The sequence below is a fragment of the Camellia sinensis genome, chromosome 7, assembly GCF_055761805.1.
Source record: "Camellia sinensis isolate YWXY chromosome 7, ASM5576180v1, whole genome shotgun sequence".
NCBI lineage: Eukaryota > Viridiplantae > Streptophyta > Magnoliopsida > Ericales > Theaceae > Camellia > Camellia sinensis.
The window spans coordinates 64,764,439-64,786,096 of record NC_138967.1 but is presented as its reverse complement, the minus strand read 5'-3'; the positions used below and the strand labels follow the sequence as shown (position 1 = coordinate 64,786,096).

At 38.9% G+C, this 21,658-nt stretch overlaps 1 long non-coding RNA gene across 3 annotated transcripts in view; it reads right to left on the bottom strand.

Annotated features, from left to right (window-relative positions):
• The window catches only part of LOC145795130 (uncharacterized), a 46,363-nt gene extending 26,091 nt beyond the window's left edge, over positions 1-20,272 (bottom strand). For 2 of the 3 annotated variants that reach the window (XR_014335416.1, XR_014335417.1), the window contains exons 1-2: positions 20,132-20,269; positions 19,891-20,029 (exon numbers count right to left, since the gene is read on the bottom strand). This is a non-coding gene — a long non-coding RNA (uncharacterized LOC145795130). Of the gene's footprint in view, positions 1-19,704; positions 20,030-20,131 lie in introns of those variants that run through there. The other variant, XR_014335415.1, reaches the window with a different exon arrangement.
• Between the last annotated feature and the right edge of the window lie 1,386 nt (positions 20,273-21,658).

Below are 21,658 nucleotides of genomic sequence, written 5' to 3'. Positions count from 1 at the left end.
AGGCGCAAATAACGTGAATCATACGATTCACGATTCATTATTTCACGATTCGATTCAAGATTTAACAATAATGCCTAAAATAAGAAAAATAAAAATTATTTATTAATATTATTTAATTATTATTATTTTAGCTTTTAATTATTATGATTTTAACTATTGATTTATTATTATTGTCAATGACAGAATTCAATTGAGTTAATGGTGGAATTCAATCTTGAAAAGGATAATTACAAGCACTCCATTGAGTTATTATTTTTATTTTTTTCTATTGATTGATTATTAATATCAATGGCAGGATTGAATTCAGTTAATGGCGGAATTCACAGAGGAATTCAACGTTGAAAGAGGTAGTTGAGCACATAGGGACTTCATTGAGGACTTGTGCGTTGAATTGGGAGAGACCTTTTTAGACAATATTCTCGTACTTTCCGCTCAGCAGAATCCACCCACTCAACGGTTTAACATCATATTGCGAACCAACATTCATTGGATCAAGCTGAGGATTTGATGGGACAACCTCTACTTGGATGCCTACCAATTGGAGAATTCTGAGGAGTGGTTGGAGTTCGGGCGTATTTCTCCACATCTAATTCCCGGATCTACTTTCTTGGGTTACGATGGCGGCTACAATGCCTTGGAACCTGTTTCTGAACAAGGTATGAAAAACATAGCTACTGGCCCGACCACACTTACTAATGCCGTAAATGATATTGCTACCTCCACGATCTCCTTCGCAGATCACTCAAGGCCACTGATCATCGTGATTCAAATGATCTAAGAATCAACTAGATTTATTCGTATCTCTAATCTTCGCCACCCACTAATTGAATCCGGGCACTATTGCGTGGCTGAGGAGACCTCTTTGCCGCATTGCTACGATTCGATGTTGATCTCAATAATTTCTTCCGATTTTCGCAACATAATGATATGAATATCGTGTTCGCTCTGGACGTGATTGTCGTACTTGGCATCTTGCTTACAAGCGTCTGCGCATCATGATCATCAAACCCTAAACCCCAAACCCTCGGGGCTTTTGGTTTAGGATTTGAGATTTTGGAATTGGGGGCTAGGCGGTTTGGGGTTTGGGGTTTAGGGTTTGGGTTTAGGGGTTTAGGGGTTTAGTTTAGGTCTTTAGGGGTTTGGGGTGTAAGGTTTGGGGTTTGAGGGTAAGGTTTGGGGTTTGGGTGTTGGAGTTTGAGGGTTAGGGGTTTAGGTGTTGGGGTTTGGCGTATAGGTGTTTGGTTTAGGCTTGGCGGGTTGGGGCTTGGGCCTTGGGTGTTTGGTTTAGGGTTAGGGGGTTGGGTGTTGAGGGTTGGGGTTTGGGTTTAGGTGTTTGGTTTAGTGTTAGGGGGTTGGGTACTGGGGGTTGGGGTTTGGGGTTTAGGCTTTAGGGTTGAGGGTGTATTGTCTAGGGTTGAGGGTCTAGGGTCGGGGGTCAAGGGTCGAGGGTAGGGGTTGGAGTTGGGGGTTTGAAGGTTTAGGGTTAGGGGGTTAGGGTTTAGGGTATGGTCTAGGGGGTTAGGGTAGGGTTCATGGTGTAGGGTTTATGGTTTAGGGTTTGGGGTTTCGAGTTTGGGGTTAGGTTTTAGAATTTGGCGTTTAGGGTTTAGGATTTAGGGGTTAGGGTTTGGGATATTTTGGTTTCGGGGTTCGGTGTTTAACTTTTAGGGTTTGAGGGTTTAAGATTTAGGGTTTGGGGTTTGGGGCTTTTAGGTTTTTGGATTTAGGATTTTTTAGGGTTTAGTATTTAGGATTTAGGGTTCAGAATTTGGGGTTAGGGTTTAAGGGTTAGGGTGTAAGATTGAGGGTTAGGGGTTAAGGTAGGGTTTATGGTTTAAGTGTTGGGGTTTGGGGTTTAGGGGTTAGGGAATAGGGTTTGGAATTTTGGGTTTCGGGGTTCGGGGTTTAGATTTTAGGGGGGGTTTAGATTTTAGGGTTTGGGGGTTTGGGGGTTTTTGTTTGGGGTTTAGTGTTTAGGATTTTTTAGGATTTAGGATTTAAGGTTTAGGATTTGGGGTTAGGGTGTAGGGTTTAGGGTTAGGGTTTAGGGGTTGGGGGTTAGGGGTTTAAGAGTTAGGGGTTAGGGTAGGGTTTATGGTTTAGGGTTTGGGGTTAGGTGTTGGGGTTTGAGGTTTAGGGTTTAGGGTTTAGAGGTTAACGGTTAGGGTTTTGGGGTTTGGGATTTGTGGTTTAGGGTTTAGTGGTTTTGGGGTTTCGGGATTCAGGGTTTCGGGATTCGAGGTTTAGCTTTTAGGGCATGGGGATTTAAAGTTTGGGGTTTGGGGTTTTTTGGTTTTTAGGTTTTGGGTTGAGGATTTAGGGTTTTTTAGAATTTAATGTTTAGGATTTAAGGTTAGGTGTTAGGGTTTAGAATTAGGGGTTGGGGGTTGGGGGTTTAGGAGTTAGGGTTTGGGGTTTGGCGTTTAGGGGTTAGGGTTCTACGGTTTTAGGTGTTTGGGTTTCGAGTTTCAGGTTTGGGTTTGGGGTTTGTGGTTTAGGTTTTTGGATTTTAGGGGTTTTAGGGTATTAGGGGTTTAGGATTTAAGATTTAGGATTTTTTGGTTTTGGGGTTTTGGGCTTTGAGTCTGGGGTTTGGGGTTTAGGGTTTGGGATTTAGAGGGTTTTAAGGGGTTTAGAGGGTTTCATGGGGTTCACTGTTTAGGGTTTGGTTTTGGGGTTGGGGTTGGGGTTGGGGTCTAGGGGTTGGGGTTAGGGTCGGGGGTCTATTTGGGTCTATTAGAGTTTAGGGTTTAGGGACTATTAGGGTTTAGGGTCTAGTGTCTATTAGGGTTTGTGGCTCAAGGTTGGGGTTTGGGGTTTGGGGTTTGGGATTTTGAGGTTTAGTGTCTGAGGTCTGGGGTTTATGGTCTAGGTTAGGCCTGTAAGTGGATCGAATTCGGATCGAATCTGTCAAAATCCGAATCCGATCCGATTAAGACAAACCGGAATCCGATCCGAATCCGTTTAGTCCATATCCGATTACAGATATTCGAATCTGAATCTGATGATTTCGGTTATCCAATCCAATAATCCGATCCGATCCATTTATTTATTTATTGAGCTATAATTTTATATAATTTGATTTTTTTTTATCTTGCGTTTTTTTCATTCAAATTGAGAATAATCGGATCGGATTATCGGGTCGGATTTTTGCATATTCAATCCGTTTAATAAACGGATTAAATGGATTCGGACTATCGGATCAAATTTTCTTGTAAACGGATCGGATTATCGACTCGTATTCGGGTCGGATTCAGATTAAATCTGATCCATTGACAGCCCTAGTCTAGGTTCTATTAGCATTTAGGGTCTAGGGTCTAGGGTCTATTAACGTTTAGGGTCTAGGGTCTATTAGGATTTAAGGTTTTAGATTTAAGCTCTATTAGGGTTTAGGGTCTAAGGTATAGGGTCTACGGTCGGGGTTCAAGGCTTTTGGGTCAGAGGTTTTGGGTTTAGGGTTTAGAGTTCAGGGGTAGGAGATAAGGGTTGGAGATTAGGGGTTTTGGGGTTAGAGATTAGTGTTTTTGGTTTTAAGGGTTAGGGATTACGGTTTGGGAGTTAGAGTTTAGGAGTTAGGATTTGGGAGGTTTGGGGTTTGGCGTTTAGTGTTTCAAAACCCTAAAACCCGTAATCCAAAACACCAAAACACCAAAACCCAAACCCTAAGCCATCGACCATAAACCCTAAACCCCCAAAACACCAAAACCCAAACCTTAAACCATCGACCATAAACCCTAAACCCCAAACGACAAACCCCAAACCCAAAACCCAAAACCTTAATCTCAAATCCCGAACCCCAAAACCCCCAAACCTTAACCCAAAAACCAAACGCAAAATCTCTAAACCCTAAAACACCTTACCCTAAACCATAAACAAACCCAAACCCTAAACCTGAAAACCCTAACCGCTAAACTCCTAAACCCCTAAAACCGCAAAACCCCTGAACACCAAAACCCAAACCCTAAACCCTAAATTCAAAACCCCAAACCCCCTAAAAACGCCAAACCCCCTAAAAACCCTAAGAACCTTAAACCCCCTAGAGTGTTAAGGTTTAGGGTTGAGGGTTCTGAACCTTAAACCCTAACACACAAACCCTAACCTTAACACCTAACCTTAACCCCTAAACCCCTAAACCCAAAACCCAAACCCCGACCCAGACCTCGAACCCCAAACCCAAACCCGAACCCCCCAACCTAAACCCCTAAGCCCTAAACCCTTACCCTAACTCATAAACTCTAACCCCGAAACCCTAACCTCTAACCCCAACCCCTAAACCATAAACCCAAAATCCCCAAACCCCGACCCTGAACCTGAACCGGAACCGGAACTCGATCCCGAAACCCCAACCCCAACCCCAACCCCAACCCCAACCTAAGCCCTAAACCCTAAATCACAAACTCTAACCCCTAACCCTGAAACCCTAACTTCTAACCCCCAACCCTAAACCATAAACCCAAAATCCCCAAACCAAAAACTCCTAAAACCCCAACCCTAAACCATAAACCCTAAACCATGAAACCCTAAACCCCCAAACCCTGAAACCCCAAACCATAAACCCTACCCTAACCATCTGAACCCCACCCTAAACCCTAAACCCTAAACGCTAACCCCTAAACCCCCAACCCCCTAAACCCCAACCCCCACCCCTGACCCTCAACCTTAAACCCCAACCACAAACCCCCCAACCGTTAACCCAAACCCCAAACCCCAATACACAAACCTCAAACCCCCAAACCCCAAACCCCTAAAACCCTAAACTAAACCCCTAAATCCCAAACCCCTAACACCAACACCAAACCCAACTACTAAACCCCTAAACCCTAAACCCTAACAGTGTTTAGCGTTTCGGGTTTAGAGTTTGGGGTTTAATAATTATGATGCACGGACGCTCCTAAGCAAGATGCCAAGTACGGCAACCACGTCCAGATCAGACACAATATTCATATCATTGGGTTGTGGAAGTCGTAAAAAATTATTAGGATCAGCATCAGCACGTAGGAATACGCAAAAGAGGTCTCCCCAACTATGCAATAGTGTCAGTATCCAATCAAGGGGTGGCGAAAAACTGCTTTTGCTAAACGTGGTAGTAAGAAAATCGGAGATACGAGTGAAACTAATCGATTTGTAGATCATTTGAATCACGATGAACAGTGACCCCGCGCGATCTGCAAAGGAGATCATGAAAGTAGCCAGATCATTATGGCATTAGTGAGTACGGTTGGGCCAAGGGCTATGCTATTCATACCTTTTCCGAAAACACGTTCCAAGGCATTGTAGCCGCCTTCGTAACCCAAGAAAATGGATCCGAAAATTAGATGTGGAGAAGCAAGAGAAGTACGTCCGAACTCCAACCACTCCACTAGAACTCCATTTGGTAGGTGTCCAAGTAGAGGATGTCCCGTCGAATCCTCAACCAGATCCAATGATTGTTGGTTCTCAGTATGATGTTAAACCATCGAGTGTGTGGATTCTGCTGAGTGGGAAGTATGAAAATACTATGTGAAAAGGTCTCTCGCAATTCAACGCACAAGTCCTCAATGAAGTTCCTGTACGCTCCACTACCCCTTGCAACGTTGAACTCCTTTGTGAATTCCGCCATTAACTGAACTCAATTCCGCCATTGACATTAATAATCAATCAATAGAAAAAAAAAAAAACATAAAAATAATAACTCAATCGAGTGTTTGTAATTATCTTTTTCAATGTTAAATTCTGCCATTAACTCAATTGAATTCTGTAATTGACAATAATAATAAATCAATAGCTAAAATAATAATAATAATAATTAAAAGCTAAAATAATAATAATTAAATACTATTAATAAATAATTTTCATTTTTCTCATCTCAGACATTATTTTCCAATATTGAATTGAATCGTGAATCATTTTGCTAAAATAATGAATAGTGAATCATATGTTTCACTTTATTTAACACTAGCAGTCAAGTGCAAATAAAATGAATCATACGATTTATGATTCATTATTTTAGCAAAACAATTCACAATTCGATTCAAGATTTGACAATAATGCCTAAAATGAGAAAAATAAAAATTAATTATTAATATTATTTAATTATTATTATTTTAGCTTTTAATTATTATTATTTTAACTATTGATTTATTATTATTGTCAATGGCAGGATTCAATTGAGTTAATGGTGGAATTCAATCTTGAAAATGATAATTACAAACACTCCATTGAGTTATTATTTTTATGTTTTTCTATAGATTGATTATTAATATCAATGGCATAATTGAATTCAGTTAATGGCAAAATTCACAGAGGAGTTCAACATTGAAACAGTAGTGGAGTGTATAGGGACTTCTTTGAGGACTTGCACACTGAATTAGGAGAGACATTTTCACACAATAGTCCTGTACTTCTCGCTCAGCAAAATCCAACCACTCGATGATTCAACATCATACTACAAACCAACAATCATTGGATCAGGCTGAGGATTCGACGGGACAACCTCTACTTGGACGCCTATCAATTGGAGAATTCTGAGAAGTGGTTGGAATTCAAGCGTACTTCTCCTACTTCTCCATATCTAATTCCTGGATCCACATTCTTGCGTTACGATGGCAACTACAATGCCTTGGAATATATTTCCGGACAAGGTATGAATAGCATAGCCCTTGGCCCGACCACACTCACTAATGTCCTAAATGATCTACCTACCTCCACGATCTCCTACACCGGTCGCACGAGGTCACTGATCATCGTGATTCAAATGATCTGCGAATCGATTACATTCACTCGTATCTCCGACCTTCTCACTGCCACATTCAGCAGCAGCAGTTGTTCGCCACCTCCTGATTGGATGCTAGCACTAGTGCGTGGCTAGGAAGACCTCTTTGATGCATTGCTGCAAGCCGATGCTGATCTCAATAATTTCTTCTGACTTCTGCAACCCAATGATATGAATATCGTGTCCGCTCTGGACACAGTTACCGTACTTGGCATCTTGCTGAGAAGCTTCCGCACATCCTTATTATCAAATCCTAAACCCCAAACCCTAAGGGTTTAAGGTTTAGGGTTTGGGGCTTAAGGAGTTAGGGGTTGGGGTTAGGGGTTTGGGGTTTAGTTTAGGGTTTTAGGAGTTCAGGGTTTGGAGTTTGGGGTTTGAGGGTTAAGGGTTTAAGGGTTTGGGTGTTAGGGTTTAGGTGTTCGGTTTAAGGTTAGGGTTAAGAGTCTAGGGTCTAAGGTCGGGGGTTGGGTTAGGGTTTGGGGGTTTGGAGGTTTGAAGGTTTGGGGTTTGGGGTTTGGGGGTTAGGGTTTAGGGTTTACGATATGATTTAGGAGGTTAGGGTAGGGTTCGTGGTTTAGGGTTTGGGGTTAGGTTTTGGAATTTGAGGTTTTGGGTTTTGGATTTAGGGTTTGAGGGTTATGGTTTGAGGTTTTTCCGTTTTGGGGTTTCAGCGTTCAGGGGTTTAGCTTTTAGGGTTTGGGGGTTTAGGGTATAGGGTTTAGGGCTTGGGATTTGGAGTTTGGGGTTTTGGGGATTTTGGATTTTTGAGTTTTGGGTTTGAGGTTTAGGGTTTATGGTTTGGGGTTAGAGGCTAGGGTGTAAGGTTTAGGGTTAGGAGTTAGGGGTTGGGAGTTAGGGGTTTAATGGTTCGAGGTTAGGGTAGGGTTTATTGTGTAGGGTTTGGGGTTTGGTGTTGGGTTTGGAGTTAGGGTTTTGGGGTTTGGGGTATAAGAGTTTCGGGGTTTAGGGTTTAGGGATTAAGATTGGGGGTTTGGGGTTTTGGGATTTGGGGGTTTTAGGATTTTTGGGTTTTGGGTTGAGGGTTTTGAGTTTTTTAGGGTTTAGGGTTAGGGGTTGGGGGTTTTAGGGGTTCGGGTCTTTGGATTTCAGGTTTGGGGTTTCGAGGTTTTTGGATTTTTGGGTTTTGGGTTTCTTAGAGTTTAGGATTTAAAATTTAAGGTTTATGATTTGGGGTTAAGGGTTAGGGTTCAGGGTTTAGGGTTAGGGGTTTAGTGGTTAGGTGTTAGGGTAGGGTTTATTATTTAGGGTTTGGCATTTGGGGTTTGGGGTTAGGTGTTGAGTTTAGGGTTAGGATTTTGGGGTTTGTGGTTCAGGGTTTGGGGTATAGGGGTTTCAGGGTTTAGGGTTTGGGGGTTTAGGGTTTAGGATTGGGGATTTGGGGTTTCATGGTTTTTGGATTTTGGGTTAAGGGTTTTGAGTTTTTTAGGGTTTAGGGTTAGTGGTTAGGGGTTGGGGGTTTAGGGGTTAGGGTTTTAGGCGTTAGGAGTTACAGGTTAAGGTTTAGGGCTTAGGGTTTAGAGTTTAGGGATTAGTGTTAGGGGTTTAGGGGTTAGGGTTTACGGTTTTAGGGATTTGGGTTTGGGTTTGAGATTTGGGTTTTTAAGGGTTTTAGGGATTTAGGGGTTTACGATTTGCGATTTTGGGGTTTTGGGTTTTGGGTTTTCGGTTTTGGGTTGGGGTTGAGGGTTTGGGGTTTATAGGGTTTTTAGGGGGTTCACTATTTAGGGTTTAGGGTTGGGGTCAGGGGTCAGGGTTTGGTGATTAGGGTTTAGGTCTGGTGTCCAGGGTCTATTAGAGTTTAGGGTCTAGGAACTATTAGGGCTTAGGGTCTATCGTCTATTAGGGTTTGGGGCTTGAGGTTGGGGTTTGGGGTTTTGGGGCTTGGGATCTAGGGTCTAGGGTCTATTAGCGTTTAGGGTCTAGGGTCTATTAGGATTTAAGTTATATTAGGATTGAGGGTCTAAGGTCTAGGGTCGGGGTTCAGGGGTTTTGTCTCGGGGTTTTAGGGTTTGGGTTTAGGGGTGGGGGGCTAGGGGTTAGGAGTTAGGGGTTAGGGTTTTAGGGTTTATGGTTTAGAGTTTTGGGTTTTAAGGGTTTTGGAGTTAGAATTCAGGGGTTATGGTTTGGGGTTTAGGGTTTCAAAACCCTTAAACCCAAAACCCAAAACACCAAAATCCAAATCCCAAACTGCAGAACCTCGAATCCTAAACCATAAACCATAAACCATAAACCCTAAACCCCAAACCCTAAACCTTAATCCCAAATCACAAACCCCTAATCGCCAAAACCCCAAACCTCAACCCAAACCCCAAACCCCGAACGCTAAAAAACCTAACACTAAACCCTAAACCCCAAACCCCAAACCCTAAACTCTTAAAACCATAAACATGTCAACCCTAAACCCCTAAAATCCCAAACCCGTAAACACCAAAATAGCAAAACCCCAAACCCTAAACCTAAATCCTAAACTATAAACCCTAAGCCTCAAACCCTAAATCCCAAACCCCAATCCCAAACCCCCTAAACCATAAACCCTAAACCCCGATCCCAAACCCCAAAACATAAACCCTAAACCCCAAACCCCTTAAAAACCCTAAACCCCGTAAAAACCCTAAACGCTAAACCCTAACCCCCTAAGAACACTGAACCATCTAAAAACCCAAAACCCTCAACCCCTAACCATAACCCCTAACCCCTAAACCCAAACCCCAAACCCTAAACCCCAAGCCCTGACCCCGACCCGGAAACCTGAACCCGAAACGCCCTACCTCAACACCAACCCCAACCCCCAACCTAAACCCTAACCCCAAACCCCGTAACCCAAACCCCGAAACCCAAACCCTAAGCTCTAAACCCGAAAACCCCAAATCCTATACTCCTAAAACCTACACCATAAACCCTAAACCCCCAAATCCCAACCACAAACCTTACCCTACCCCTTTAAACCCTACCCTAAAACTTAAACCCTAAACCCTTAACCCCAAACCCCAACCCCCGACCCTAGATCCTAGGCCCCAACCCTAAACCCCAACCCAAACCCCCGAACCTCCCAACCCTGAACCCAAACCCCAACACTCAAACCCTAAATCCCTACAACCGTAAACTAAACCCCTAAACCCCAAACCCTAACCCCCCAACCCCTAAACTCTAAACCAATAGGGTTTAGGGTTTTGGATTTAGGGTTTGACGATTATAAAGTGCGGACGCTCCTAAGCAAGATGCCAAGTACGGCAAGCGCATCTAGAGCGAACACGATATTTATATCAATGGGTTGCGGAACTAGGAAGAAATTATTGCGATCAGCACCGGCACACAGCAATGCGGCAAAGAGGTCTCCCCAGCCACGCACTAGAGCTAGCATCCAACCAAGGGGTGGCGAAGAACTGCTGCTGCTGAATGTGGCAGCGAGAAGGTCGGAGATAGGAGTGAATCTAATCGATTCGTAGATCATTTGAATCACGATGATTAGTGATCTCATGCAATCTGCGTAGGAGATCGTGGAGATAGCCAGATCATTTACGACATTTGTCAGTGCGGTCGGGCCAAAGGCTATGTTATTCATGCATTGTTCGGAAACAGGTTCTAGGGCATTGTAACCGCTATCGTAACCCAAGAAAGTGGATCCAGGAATTAGATTTGGAGAAGTAGGAAAAGTACGCTCGAACTCCAACCATTCCTCAAGAACTTCATTTTGCAGGCCTACAAGTAGAGGTCGTCCCGTCGAATCCACAACCTGATCCAATGATTGTTGATTTGCAGTATGATGTTGAACTATCGAGTAGGTGGATTCTGCTGAGCGGGAAGTACGGGAATATTATGTGAAAAGGTCTCCCCAATTCAACGCGCAAGTCCTTAATGAAGTCCCTGTACGCTCCACTACCCCTTTCAACGTTGACCTCCTTTGTGAATTCTGCCATTAACTGAATTCAATTCTGCCATTGACATTAATAATCAATCAATAGAAAAACATAAAAATAATAACTCAATGGAGTGCTTGTAATTATCATTTTCAACGTTGAATTTCACCGTTAACTCAATTGAATTCTGTCATTGACAATAATAATAGATCAATAGTTAAAATAATAATAAATAAAAGCTAAAATAATAATAATTAAATAATATTAATAAATAATTTTTATTTTTTCATCTCAGGCATTATTGTCAAATCCTGAATCGAATCGTGAATCGTGTTGCTAAAATAATCGTGAATCGTATAATTCACTTTATTTGTGCCCGACCGCTAGTTTTAAATAAAGTGAATCATACGATTCACGATTCATTATTTTAACAGAACTATTCACGATTCAATTCAAGATTTGACAATAATGCCTGAAATGAGAAAAATGAAAATTATTTATTAATATTATTTAATTATTATTATTTTAGCTATTGATTTATTATTATTGTCAATGGCAGAATTCAATTGAGTTAATGGTGGAATTCAACGTTGAAAAGGATAATTACAAACACTCTATTAAGTTATTATTTTTATGTTTTTCTATTGATTGATTATTAATGTCTATGGCAGAATTGAATTCAGTTAATGACGGAATTCACAAGGGAGTTCAACGTTGAAAGGGGTAGTGGAGCGTACAGAGACTTCATTGAGGACTTGCGTGTTGAATTGGGAAAGACCTTTTTCACATAATCTTCCCGTACTTCCCGCTCAGCAGAATCCACCCACTCGATGGTTCAACATCATACTGCGAACCAACAATCATTGGATCAGGCTGTGGATTCGACGGGACGACCTCTACTTGTACACCTGCCAAATGAAGTTCTTGAGGAATGGTTGGAGTTCGAGCGTACTTCTCCTACTTCTCCACATCTAATTCCCGGATCCACTTTCTTGGGTTACGATAGCGGCTACAATGTCCTAAAACCTGTTTCCAGACAAGGTATGAATAACATAGCCCTTGGCCCGACCGCACTCACAAATGTCGTAAATGATCTGGATATCTCCACGATCTCCTACGCAGGTTGCATGAGGTCACTAATCATCGTGATTCAAATGATATGCGAATCAATTAGATTCACTCCTATCTCCGGCCTTCTTGGTGCCACATTCAGCAGCAACAGTTCTTCACCACCCCTTGATTGGATTCTGGTTCTAGTGCATGGCTGGGGAGACCTCTTTGCCGCATTGCTGCGAGCCGGTGCTGATCCCAATAATTTCTTCCTAGTTCCACAACCCAATGATATGAATATCGTGTTTGCTCTGGATGCGATTATCATACTTGGCATCCTGTTTAGGAGCGTCCGCACATCATCATCATCATCAAACCCTAAACCCTAAGGTTTTAGGGTTTAGGATTTAGCGATTTGGGGTTAGGGGGTTAGGGGTTTATAGGTTAAGGGTTGGGGTTAGCAGTTTGGGGTTTAGGGTGTTAGGGGTTTAGGCGTTAGTTTAGGGTTTTAGGAGTTTAGGGTTTGGGGTTTGAGGGTTAGGGGTTTAGGGGTTTGGGTGTTGGGGTTTGGCGTTTAGGGTTGGGGGTTAGAGGTTGGGGTGTTGGGGGTTGGGGGTTTAGGGTTTAGGGTCTAGGATCTAGGGTCTAGGGTTAAGGGTCTAGGATCGGGGGTTAGGGTTTGGGGGTTGGGGTTAGGGTTGGGGTTGGGGTTTGAAGGTTTTGGGTTAGGGGGTTAACGTTTATGGTTTAGGATTTAAGGTAGGGTATAGGGGATTAGAATAGGGTTTATGGTTTAAGGTTTGGGGTCTGGGATTAGGTTTTGGAGTTTAGGATTTAGGGTTTACGGTTTAGGGTTTAGGGGTTAGGATTTGGGGTTTTGGGGTTTCGGGGTTCAGGGTTTGGAAGTTTAGGGTTTGGGGTTTAGGGTTTGAAATTTGGGGTTTTGGGGCTTTTGGGTTTTGGGTTTAGGGTTTAGAGTTTAGGATTTAGGATTTAGGTTCTAGGATTTGGGGTTAGGGGTTAGGGTTTGGGGGTAGGTGGTTAGGGGTTTAGTGGTTAGGGGTTAGGGTACAGTAGGGTTTAGGGTTTGGGGTTTGGGATTTGGGGTTAGGTGTTGGGGTTTGGGTTTGGAATTTAGGGTTTAGGGTTAGGGTTTTGGGGTTTAGGGTTTGAGGTTTTGGGGTTTCGGGGGTTCGGGGTTTAGCTTTTAGGGTTTGGGGGTTTAGGGTTTAGAATTTAGGGTTTGGGATTTTGGGTTAAGGATTTTTTAGGGTTAGGGTTTAGGGTTTAGAGTTAGGGGTTGGAGGTTGGAGGTTAGGGTTTAGGGTTTTAAGGGTTAGGGTTTAGGGTTTAAGGTTTAGAGATTAGAGTTTAGGAGTTAGGATTTAGGATTTGGGGTTCAGGATTTAGGGGTTAGGGTTTTAGGGGTTTGGGTTTTGGTTTTGGGTTTGGGTTTTGATGTTTAGGTTTTAGGGGTTTTAAGGATTTAGGATTTTGGGGTATTTAGATTTTGGGATTTGTGTTTTAGGTTTTGGGTTTAGAGTTTGGGGTTTTCAGGGGGTTTACTTTTTAGGGTTTAGGGTTAGGATTAGGGTTTGGGCATTGGGGCCTGTGGTCTAGGGTCTATTAGAATTTAGGGTCTAGGGACTATTAAGGTTTAGGGTCTAGGGTCTATTAGGGTTTGGGGCTCGGGGTTGGGGTTTGGGATTTGGGATTTGGGTTTTGGGGTTTGGCGTTTTAGGGTTTGGGGTCTAGGGTTTAAGGTCTAGAGTTTAGGGTCTATTAGGATATAAGGTTTAGAATTTAGGGTCTATTACGGTTTAGGGTCTAAGGTCTAAGGTCTAGAGTCGGGGGTCTAGCGTCTAGGGTCAGGGCTCAAGGGTTTTGGATCAGGGATTTAAGATTTAGGATTTAGGGTTCAGGGTTAGGAGTTGGGGGTTGGGGTTAGAGGTTTAGATTTTAAGATTTAGGGTTTAGGGATAAGGTTTAGGATTTGGGGTTTGGGGTTTCAAAACCCTTAGAGCATCTCCGACCACACACTTTATTTTTCACTAGCTAAAGTACAAAAAAAAGACACTCTTTATTTTATCTAATTAGTTTAGCTATTGTGTATTCCGATCATACTCTTTATTTTAACTAGTCATTCAAACTAACTTAACCAATTTTTAAAACAAAAAATGCTATATATAAATTACTGTATTTTTCATAAAATGCCACATATGCACCAAATGCTACTATGGTTGCCAATGTGACATTTGCGATAATATTTTTAAAAATAATATTTTTTAATATTAGTTTTAAAAATATTATAAAAAATAATGTTAAGTAATATTTATAGACAAGGTAAAGAAAATTATGGCAAGATATATTGGGTTGGAGAAATGACTAAGATTCCTAGTTGGAAGAAAAATTAATTAATAAATGGAGATCACGTAAATTAAAACACTCCTCATTTTGTTGAAAATGATTCAATGATAATTTTGGATAAATAAATGGAGATCATATAAATTCAATAAAAAATGATTCAATGATAGTTGCAACAAACTCTCTAATGATATATAACGAGCTAACATTCTGCTTCCAATGAAGAATTCTGCTACAATTAAAGCTAGAATCCCAAGTCTGCAACCAACTCTGTAATGATATATAACAGGAGCTCTAATTCTGCTAACATTCTATCAAACCTATATATTATAAAACTAAGAATTCTGGTACAATTAAAACTAGTTTTGGAGCTTCAAGTGAACATGAATAAAAGTAATTTGGTGGGGATTATTAAGCTTTCACAGACAAGATTGCAGAGGTTAGCTGGGATTTCAGGTTGTTCATAAACTAATTTTGTTGGTGTGTTCTTGTCTGGAGTTTGAAGTGAACAAGGAGGCATATAGACACAAACCTTGTCACAATTTGACAAAGCTCAACCATGTCTTCAATTCCTATCTCCTATCTCCTATCCTCATCCTCAGGTACAAAATAATGGGTTCGTTTTGTTCTAATAACTGAATTAATTGAAATGGGAAGGAAATTGGTATGCTTGATTGAAGTGTTTGATCCATTTCAATTAAACACTTCACCAACTAGACTCCAAATAGGAACACACCAACAAAAACTAAGAACAACAACCAACACACAGCATCAGTAACATACAGGGACAGCAGACACACACAGATCAGAAACAGATCAGCAACAGAGCAAATAAAAAACCCACCACCAGAGCAGACAAAAACCAGCAACATAGCAGACAAAAAACCAGCGGCAGAGCAGCCAAAAACTAACAACAGATCAGTAACACACAGGAACAGATCAGCAACAGAGCCACCCATTTCCTCTGCTTTATACACCAGTACCCATTCAATGATTCTATCAAACAAAGATTTACAAGAAAACGACCCAAAGAAGGGATATTTTTCACTCTCTTATCAACATGTCAGCTGGTCTACTATTTGGAAGTATATTTCTAACTTATCAAATGAATGAGAGATATAAATTCCATATTTTCTATGAGACCAACTCAGTGTAGATCCTAGCCACTAGGAGGAATTCCACCAGAAGTACAACATAAGATTATCTTCTTTTTTTTCATTGAAGCAAACTCAACAATCAGTGCATTGTATTAACCTATAAATACCCAAAGAGGATTACCTTGTTTTGAGAGTATCATCTGTTCATATTTTCAATGTTAACTTTGTTTTGAGTATCTTTTTTCATTTTCTTTTACCTCTCATATTGCATTATTAAAAAGATTTTAAAATTTTGAAATATAGATAACTTTCTTTCCCATAACAAACTAAATTGCTAGAATCCAGGTTTCATTTCAATTATCAACCTGATCTAGCAGATTTCATTGAAACAAGGAGAATCAAATTACTTGGCCCTCTAGCCCAACCCAACCATGAAAACATTTTAAGTACAGATTAGATTGAACGAAATTACCTATTTCAATAGAAATTTCGAAACTGTTTGAGAAAATGCCATCTTACGACTAAATAATATTCCACAATGTAGCAGTCACAATAAAAAATTCACCATTGACCACTAAAATCTTCCTCAAACACTTGCTACTGCAAAGGTACGAGGACCTCGAAAATACCAATATTGGAGGCAAGATAATATACTTTGTTGTTGAATAGAAACAGTTTGAGTTGTTATGCTCAAATTGTTTGGGTTACAAATCATTGTAAAGGGCAATAACAACCAAAGTAGTAGGAATATTGGCCTGCGGTGCTCTCATATAGTACATATGGAAAAAGTAGAATAATAGGAAATTCAAGAGAGAAAAAAAAGGGTGGTAGGAGTCTTAAAGGAAAATAATTGGGATCTTTGAGTATATTATGCATGCAAGCTTCAAAAAGCTTACATGTGATGGTGATAAATTCATAAACTAATTTTATATCCTGATTGTTGATCATTGAAAGTAAAATTCATAAACTAAACATCACCTATATTCAGGAAATAGGGTAACACCACATCAAAATTTCACAGAAATTTTTCTCAAAACCCAAATAAAACACATAAACATAACCTGCAAATCAAAGAACCAGATAAAAGGAAAACAAACCCAATTTGATCTTTCCCAAAACCCATCAAATTGCTGGCTTAGAAGTAAGAACTTGCCCTCTGTCCAAAGCATAATATGTTTACAAGGCTTCATTAATCTGTCACTAACATCCATCATGTCATGCTTTAGGAGGTTCATGTTAAAAATAGTAAATGCTATGTGTCTTTGTTTCTCATATCACAAGCTAAAAACATTTGAATGAATTTCATTTATCATTTTAGTTCAAGTCACAAATTCTCAGCAGATCTACATATGAAGGTGAGAATTATCTTAAATTTCTATAAATAGTCCCTTTGATCATAAACAATATCCAACATGTGTAGAGTTCCATTATAATTCATGTACGAATTTTTTTTTTTTTTTTTTTTATTGCAACTTTACTGACACTTTGACTAATATGTTGTCCTAGATCCTTGCAATACCAGTTATCTCGTTAACCATGTCAGCTGGTCTGCTATTTGGTTCTATTATTGGCACTATCATTGTCTCTATTAGTGGAACGGTAAGTTGGAAGTTTTGCCAGTATGAAAGAACAAATTGTAAGGAAATAGGGTGTACTTGAACTTGTATCTTCCTTTCTAATTGCCAGATATTTTGCCCGTGATCATATTCTTAAATTGGTGGAAGGAAACAATAAATTTCTTGCGATTGACAAGGCAATTGGAGAAAATGGTTTTAAAGTTGTTACGCTTCTCCGTTTGAGCCCTTTGCTTCATTTCTCTCTTGGAAATTTGTTCCATATGTGTTGGGAAGGTTTGCTTCTTGTTTATTCCATAAATTTACATATATAGTGTTATATTGGTTTATGCATTGCTATTATCAGTTGGATTGCCTTTTGATTGGTGTATCCAATTTAAGTGATAAATTGTTGTGTATTTTACTAGCTGGTATTTAGGATACCTTTTCCCTTGAAATGATAATTAAATTTGTGTTTTTCTATCAAAACTAAGTTGTTCAAATCTCTACTGTTTCAATTGTTCTTTGTTTTTCTTACCCAGTAAGTAAAATACTGTTGTTTCAACTTATTAAGGAAGGTTTTAAATGTTTCCATTTATTTTTTGTGTTCTTCAACATTGAAAACAAGTCCAATTTTAGTTAATTTTTTTCTGAAGTATGTAATACCTCGTGTGATTTATGCAGTATTTGCTGCAATCTCTTAAATGTTTAAAAAAAAAAAAAAAGGATTGCTATTTTATTTTTATTTTTTGTAATTTTCAAAATTCATAAATTGGCAACCGTCTGAATGATTGATATGAAGTCTCTGGATTCATATACAGACCGACATATAGCTTCCTGGTTATAGGAACTGCCAAATTTTATTCAAAACAGAACTCCGTAGTCTACATTCAAACTTCCAAGTCCTTTTCAAATGTCTTCCATTTTCAATACAAAAATAGTAACCAATATTTATCTTGCATAGAAGGGGAAGACAGAGAGATAGAATGATCCATACCTTGACGAAGAGGTCAGATGGAGGGAGTTGCAGACAACGCTGAAGGAGAAGATCGATTTCGCACTGAAGGAGCAGATCAATTTCACGGGGGGAGACAAGTTTGGAGAAGAAGCAGATCGATTTCGCGGGAAAGACGTGTATAGAGAAGAAGAAGATCAATCTTTCATGGGACAGACCTGTTTGGAGAAGAAGCAGATCGAATTTCGCGGGAGAGATGAGTTTGAAGAGCCTTCAATCAGTCTCCAATTGAAGCCAGCGAAGAAGGCACAAGGGAAAATAGGAAGCCATTTAGCCAGCCCATTGGAGTGAGTCTTTTACTGTAATATTAGCTAAAATAGCTGACAGGACTAATATACCTCTTCCCTTGGAGATGCTCTTAAACCCGAAACCCAAAATTCCAAAACCCAAAACTCAAACCCCAAAATCCTAAATCATAAACTCTAAACCCTAAACCCCCAAACCCTAAATCCCAACCCCAAACCCAAAACCTTAATCCCAAATCCTAATCCCCAAAACCCCAAATCCTAAACCCCCAACCCCCAAACCTCAACCCAAACACCAAATCCAAAACCCCTTAAGCCCTGAACCCTAAAACACCTAACCCTAAACCCTAAACCCAAAAACCCCAAACCCTAAGCCCTAAACTCCTAAAACCCAAAGCCCCTAAAACCCCTAAACCCCTAAACCCCTAAACACCAAAACCTCAAACCCTAAACCTAAATCCTAAACTATAAACCCTAAACCCCAAATCCCTAAACACCAAAACCCCAAACCCTAAACCTAAATCCTAAACTATAAACCCTAAACCCTAAACCCCAAACCCTAAATCCCAAACCCTAAACCCCCTAAACCCAAAACCCTAACACATAAACCCTAATAAACCCTAAATCCCAAACCGTTACCCTAAATCCCAACCTCTAAACCCCCAACCCTAAACCTTAAAATCTTAAACCCTAAATCTTAAAACTTAAACTCATCCTTCACATTTGAGATCGTATATAGCCTTGGATATTTTAAGTTTAGTGACCAATTCCCAATTCAATCTATGCCCATTTCCCACTATTAAAACAGATTACTCCCTCCGTCCTAAAATATTAGTCCCTTATTCCATTTTTTATTATCCCAAAATATTCGTCCCTCTTCAAAAATTAAGTATAAAAATAATATAAATTTTCTATTTTTCCCTTCTTTTAAATTTATAAACAATATAAAAAATACAATTATGACATTGATATTCCCAAAAAATGTACTATCAAAAGGGTAATTTTGGAAAATTAACTTTTTTAAAGTGCAATAATTGTACTACCAAAAAAAGTTGTATTCCCCAAAAGGGACCATTATTTTGGGACAGATGGAGTATTAATCCTTACAATATCCTTGACATTGAATTCCTTACATTCTAATTCCATTATACTCTTCCAAACACCTAATTTTTTCCATTTTCAAACGAAAAGAGAGATAGATATATATATAGAGAGAGAGAGAGAGAATATATATATATATATATATAGATATAGATATAGATATTCAGTAATGATAGAGAAAATAATCTAAACCATTCATGTCACTATCAGACACAACTCTCAAAAAAAATTCAAACACATCAATAGCCAATATATCAGTGGGGGTTGTGGGGGTCATGAGGGTCCTCTTTTGTGGGGGTTCCAAACATTTTTCACATATATTTCATGCAAAATGTTACAATTTTTGTAGAATTATATATAGAATTTTTTACTTAAAACTCATAGACACAAAAGCCTAACAGCCCCAATCATCGATACAAGATTAGGAAACAAATGAAAAAAACACCCAAGCAATCATCAATAGTCATCAATAGACATGTTCCAACTCTAATTCAAATTGATATAATAACAAACATCTGGTGTGCAAAATACACAAATTGGATCCAAGGAGCTAAAAACTATTTTTAAAATGCACAAACAGATGAAAACTAGATAAGTTAAATGAATAGAAACACATAAAAACTTTCGAACAAAAAAGGAATTCCAACATATGAGACAAACAAAATCAATCTATATGATCCAAATCGATGCTTGCTACCTTCAACATAGAGTCCATTTTCGAATTGGTTCAAATTACAAATCTAGAATCAAAATTAGATAATTCAAATGGTACTACAATCATTCCAATGGCGAATTGAAGGAAGAGGGAGAGGAACAGAGAGAGAGAGAGGAAATACTTGAAAGAGATGGTGATGGTGATGGTGATGGTGATGGTGATGGCGATGGTGATGGCGATGCAGACACAGAGAAAGACAATATTGCTTCAATGGCGAGACACAGAGAGACGGTGACTTTGCCCAATCGATTATTCTTCCACTGAACAATTGAAAAGTTACGTACGAAAATAAACCCGAATAAATTGGGGGCAAAGGAGAGATAGAGAGAGAGGATGAACAGTTCGGGGAAAATAAACAATACCTGTGCGAGATGGTGATGGCAGTGATGCTCCAATGGCGATACAGAGAGACACGATGAACAAGAGAGAATTGGGAGAGACTACATAGAGAAAGTGGAGAGAATAAAAGAATGTGACGGCAAGAATAATAATAAACTAGGGTTGTGAGCCCACATTGCTGTGATTAAAATATAAATTTTTATTTTGAATTTATAATATATTTTTTATGTTTGGTAAAAGTATTTTTAGGTCTTGTTTGACATATATTAAAAAAGTCAAAAAGTCAAAAAGTTACTATCCTATTTAAGTCATCTTATCTTATTTAAATCATATCATATTTTTACCACATCATTTCAAACTCAACTCATATTTCATAAAAGTCAAAAAGCGTACTTATTTAGAACATTCCAAACAACCCTTTAATAAATTAAGTGAAAGATGAGATGTTCGCTTTTAATAATAATATAGGTAAATAAATTATTTTCGAGTCTATTTATTTGGTGAAATTTTAAGTAAAAAAGATTATTTAATTAGAAGTTTAAATATAATTTATAAGTAGAATATCTAATTTATTGAAAAAAATAAAATTTTGTAATATTTACTATAAATTTATAAATATTTAAGTACAAAGTTCCATAAATGGTTTTTTTTATATAAATTTATAATTAAAATATAATTTGATGAAAAAAATAATAAATAATAAAAATCACTTATTAATTTATGAAATTATGACTTTTTTGGAAGTGGAAATAATTAGTTTTGATTTTTAATGCATGCCGTGTAAAGTTATGATATTTTACGATATGAAGTGTATATCAACTTAAGTACAAATATTTTATGACAGACTTTGCAAATAGTAAAAGTGTACATTTTTCACAGCATATTTTTGCATGTGATAAACATAGAATCAACGGCTTACATAATATATGTCATTATTGACAAAGCATTAACAGCTTACAAAAAATATGTCATAAAATACACTAATTATGACATGCATTTGATGCATGCTATTAACACAACGCTATCAAAGGTTAATTTTCTTGTAGTGTTAGTACAATTGCGAAAGAAGAAAATGTGTTAATCTGTGAAGCAGCTGTTCCAAGCAAAGAAAGTTTCAAGCCGCTTTAAAGCCCTCCCCAGCTTTCGCTTCTCACCACCTTATAGTCAAAATTGTCATTTTGTTACCCTCTATCAAACATTTAGTGACATTTCTAAAACGCCACATTCAACATTCACAACGTTTAAAAGTGTTAAAAGGATAAGACAACAACAGCCCTTCAACGTTTTGAAAAACGTTGTAATATCTTTTAACAACGCTTTTTCCAGTGTTATGGTGTATCTGAAACGACGCTTTTTCCAATATCTTTTAACAGCTTAGATTAAATTTTAACATATACTCCAAATTAAAAATCATTCTGCAGATATCAAAAAGAAAAAAGGAAATTTCGAAGTTTGCCTTTAGTATAGAGATTTCTCATACATCCCTTTCAAAAATCACCTCATTTTTTTTCTTTCTAAAAATATATGTCCTACTGAGAAAAATTTGTAAC